The sequence below is a fragment of the Sprattus sprattus genome, assembly GCF_963457725.1.
Source record: "Sprattus sprattus genome assembly, chromosome: 1".
In the NCBI taxonomy this organism is placed as follows: domain Eukaryota; kingdom Metazoa; phylum Chordata; class Actinopteri; order Clupeiformes; family Clupeidae; genus Sprattus; species Sprattus sprattus.
In genome coordinates this window covers 15,688,490-15,693,489 of record NC_137920.1, presented here as the reverse complement: position 1 = coordinate 15,693,489, position 5,000 = coordinate 15,688,490, and positions in this window count along the sequence as shown.

The window sequence follows — 5,000 nt, the reverse complement described above, 5'->3', positions numbered from 1 at the left end:
TCTCCTCTCAGTACCGTGCGTGAGCATCGCAGCTCCGTGCCAAACTATGGCAATTTAAAATCTTAAACATCTCGCCCGTTGTAACTGCCATCGTTAATGCAGCAGAGGTAATATGCTTTGGACTTCAGTACTAAACATGTGCCTAGTCACAGTGATACGATCAGCCTTCAAACAAGCCTTGATTAGTGGCCGCATTTACAAACAGCAAACGCGGCAAACCCACAACCCCGTCCCGCAACCATCACAGGACGGCCAGAATTTACCTGTGGATTATAACAACTAAATGCGCCAACTACAATGTCATGAATGGGCAATGTTCGAGGTCCACGAAAGACACTTCAGGAGATCTTTGGATACCAAGCAACCCCAAGAAAAAACATACTTTGCCTGCTCCGGTGATCCGAAGAAATGGACTAACGTTGCATCCATCCTCATTGGAGTATTCTTTCAAAATGGAATATTTCGTGCGTGACGTGCCAACGGGAAGGAGTTCGGATAACCACTTCTGAAGTATGTGACACGAGTCCTATATAAGTTCCTCTTGACAGATAAATACTCAGCAGAGTTTACACTGGTCTCCATTACTTCCTGGATTGAGAAACAGCTGGCCTACGTGAGAGACGTCATCCAACCATCTCTCAGCAACAGAGGAGCAGTGGAACGCGGTGGATCTCCAAGGGCAGTGAGCAGAGAAAAACTATCGTACCTATGGCAGCACCGAAAATCAAAAGCCATTGACATAATTCTCAATAAGAGTACCTTTCCTTCTCCCCCACCTACTGTTAATGACACCAGTGATGTGTATAAACATTATTTGGCCAAATGTCAATCACCCCCTTCTGAACCAGTGACCCCGCCCCCCTGGGCCAATAGCATAGAGTCAGTTGCTCCAGACTATTATCCATCCACAGCTAACTTCACTCTTGATGAAGTCGATAAAGTTGTGTCCCAGCTGCCAAACAATAGAGCTAGTGGATATGATGGGGTGACATATGAAACCACCATTAAAGCCACAAAACCCTGGTCCACTCTAACTCTCACTAATATATTTAATATCTGCCTCATAAATGGGAAAGTACCCCATTCATGGAAGGGGGCCCTCATACATAGAATACCCAAAAAAGACAATATTCCTACTGATCCATCTACATGGAGAGACATTTCTCTTCTCCCCACTGTCTACAAAGTTTTCATGAAATGCCTTCTTGCCCGCATCCTCCCATGGCTTGTGGACACAGGCATTCTCTCACCTAAACAAAAGGCCTACATAGACAGACAAGGCATGAATGAACATGTGTTCTGCCTCAAAACCGGAATTGATGACTTTAAACATGAATCATGTAAACTATATACTGTTTTCCTGGATTTTAGAGATGCCTTCGGGACACTGTCTCACAACATGATGCTCCGCACACTGGAAGAGATCCATCTACCTCAACCCTTTGTGGACATCATCACAGACGTGTACAAGGGATCTTTTTTGCAAGTCATCTGTGGAGACCAGCTCACAGAGCCTGTACCCCTCCAGGTAGGGATTAAAACAGGCTGCCCCTGGAGTGCGGTAAACTTCATCCTTGCTATCAACCAGTGGATGGAATGGCTCTGTCAGTGTGCACCACCACAAATCAGATCCCCAAACCCTGTTCAGGGGTACGCTGATGATGTGGAGATGTCCTCTAGGGATGAGAGTGTAATTACCGACATGCTGAGAAGAACAGATGAGTTTCTGATCTGGTCAAAGCTGGAGGTAAAACACACCAAATGCGCAGCACTCTATGAACGACGCAGCGGTGGTAACCGCTGGTACAAAGCAAAGTCAGACAAACCTCCCTCCTTCACACTCAAGGGACAGCCAATCAGGGTCTACTCTCGTCATGAGACCTACACCTACCTGGGCCATAGGTTCAACATTGCAGGTGAGTGGGGTGAGCAGATACAGGAGCTATCCTGTAACTATAAAAACAGAATCGATCTGATTGATTCCTCGCCCCTCCCTGTAGTCATGAAACTGGAGGCCATCAGAGAAGTGGCCCTGGCAAAGATACAACACCTCTTTGCCAATGTCCATATCCCACAAAATGTCCTACAAGACATGAACAATAAAACAGTCGAAGCTGTCAGGAGATGGCTGGGTCTGAACACTCACTCCACTCGGGATATTCTCTTCCTCTCACACAGAGAGGGGGGGCTCGGTGTCCCTAATGTGGAGTGGACCTACACCACTACAAGGCTGACACACTTGATCAGGATGCTTAACAATGACGATGCTGCCGTTCCAGAGCTAGCCAGAGCCTCCCTCCTACTGGACCTCAGGAGGAGAAAGGTCCCCTTGGCAGATGTTGGCCAGGATAACTTCCTGGGCTTCAGGAGAAAAGGTAATGGCAAGCTGGACACCCAAGCTGCAGGCTATGGTGTTCGGTCAGACTGGCCGGACCTCAATGACCTGTGCAACAGAGCGGCAGTTCAACTGAGATGGGAGAAAGAAAACGTACACCCTGCACCAGACGCATCTGATGCAGTTGTCACAGACCCGGCTGTTAATGTGGAGGCTACTGTCTACCACAATGGGACACAACAAACACTCAACAACAAAACAGCAAGAAAGTCCCTCCTGAACATTAAACAGGCAGAGGCAAAACAACATTGGACTGGACTGAGACTGCAGGGGAAGTTGGCATGCCTTGACTTTGCTGACCACTCCGTCTCACATACAGTTTACAGGAATGCTGCTGTAGGAGAGGACATCCTCTGCTTTACTGTGAAAGCCAGACTACAGGTGCTGCCAACTAAGTACAACCTGGCATTGTGGTACCCGAACAACCATCATCCACACTGCATAATGCACTCCAATCCCACCCAACATTAAGAATCCATTGCTCATATTGTCAATGGATGTAATAAATACAAAGGACTTTATACTGCACGCCACGACCGCATTGTCGATCTCATTGCTAGTACTGTAAAGGGAGTATTCCCCCCAAATGTGTCATTGTACAAACACTCACGTATAATACCGGATTGGTTTGGTAGCTCTGATGATGTGTTCTGCAACATCCCTAACACCCCTGATGTCTTTTTCTTGGAAAAGGTTAAAAGGGAGGTAATAATCCTGGAGGTAGCCTGTGTCTATGACCTCTACATGGACATAGCCTTCCTTGACAAACTGACCAAATACCATTGTTGCTAAAATAAGAGACCTAGGCTATACATGCAAGCTGGTAGTTTTGATATTTGGAAGTCTGGGGCATGTCCATAAGCTTTCGGTCAGTGGGCTACGACTGGCAGGACTTAGTAAGAGGCAATCCAAACAACTAGTCAAGTTCTGCTCTGTATCAGCTGTTATAGGTAGTCTTGCTGTTTGGCGTAGGAGATGTTTCTTGTACCCATGAGTCACTAAGCTGTATTTAACCTCTGAGAAATGTTTGAATCCTTTCTGTAAAGAATATGATTGGTGGATTCAAATAAATAATTTAAATGTGTGTGTGTGTGTGTGTGTGTGTGTGTGTGTGTGTGTGTGTGTGTGTGTGTGTGTGTGTGTGTGTGTGTGTGTGTGTGTGTGTGTGTGTATGTGTGTGTGTGTGTGTGTGTGTGTGTGTGTGTGTTTGTGTGTGTGTGTGTGGTTGTGTACTGTAAGTCAGTGCTTCATGTGAACTTGAAGCATTACAGCATCGCCTAACTGAATCCTTCTGTAGACTCACAGCTCTGTTGCACCAGAGCTGGTGTGATATGGCAATAATGATTACCTCAGAAGCCCAAGAATAACTCTTCATCTTTATTGCACAACATGAATCCAGTGTTGGGAATCTGAAGGCTTAGTTTAGTAGGAAGATAAGAGATGGAATGACGGAGGATTAAGAGCTACACTAGGCTACTGCAGTGGGGATATCAAGAAAGAGAGTAGAGGAGAAAGTTTATCTCACTCTCACACACACACACACACACACACACAAACACACACACAAACACACACACACACACACACACACACACACACACACACACACACACACACACACACACACACGTGAGGTGAAATAAGGAGATGGAAATAGCCTATCAAAAGAATAAACTATCGATAGAGGTATGCTAAGTTTCAGATATCTTAACTGTCTGATGTATTTATTCCTGTGGACATCTGCGTCAACTCATTGTAGAGATTTCAGTTTTCATTGGGCGGGCTGAAGACAAATATGTCTGTGCTTGGTTGGTGCGAGTCCAATCCCAGTGCATGTTACGAGTGAGAGAGAGAGAGAGAGATGTTCGCAAGAATTGAGGATGGTTTTTGGTTGAAAAACGCCTTTATTTAAAGCCAGTCGCATACAATGCACTGTACAAATTAAGGCAGAATTCTATGCAGAAAAAAGGATCATTTCACTCTTCTTCTTCGTTTTCTCATTGTTCATCTGTCACAATGGCATCCAGCTTGTGAGTGTTTGTGTGTGTGTGTGTGTGTGTGTGTGTGTGTGTGTGTGTGTGTGTGTGTGTGTGTGTGTGTGTGTGTGAGTGTTTGTGTGTGTGTGTGTGTGTGTGTGTGTGTGTGAATGAGCTTTTGTGTGTGTCTATGTGTGTGAGTGTGTGTGTGTGTTTGTGTGTCTATGTGTGTGTGTTTGTATGTGTGTGTGTGTGTGTGTGAGTGTGTGTGTGTGTGTGTGTGTGTGAGTGTGTTGGCGCCTATTGACACTATTCTAATTTCACATTCACATTCTTTTCAAGGGTTTGATAAACAGCGTCCTGAATAGAGTCTGCCTGGAGAGTTTGGTAGATGTTGGCCTGATCCTCTGGACTGCCTGTGACAAAGGTGGCCACTGCAGCATTGACATAGATTTGGTCTGAAAAATCAACACAGCTTTTTTTAAAAGGACATTTATTGTGGTCCTCAGAAGTCTTTGAGTGAGTGTGTGTATGTGTGTGTATGAGAGAAAGCGAGAGAGAGAGAGAGAGAGAGAGAGAGAGAGAATAGTATAAAATTGTTCATACCTGTGGATTGTCTGTCTCTCCTC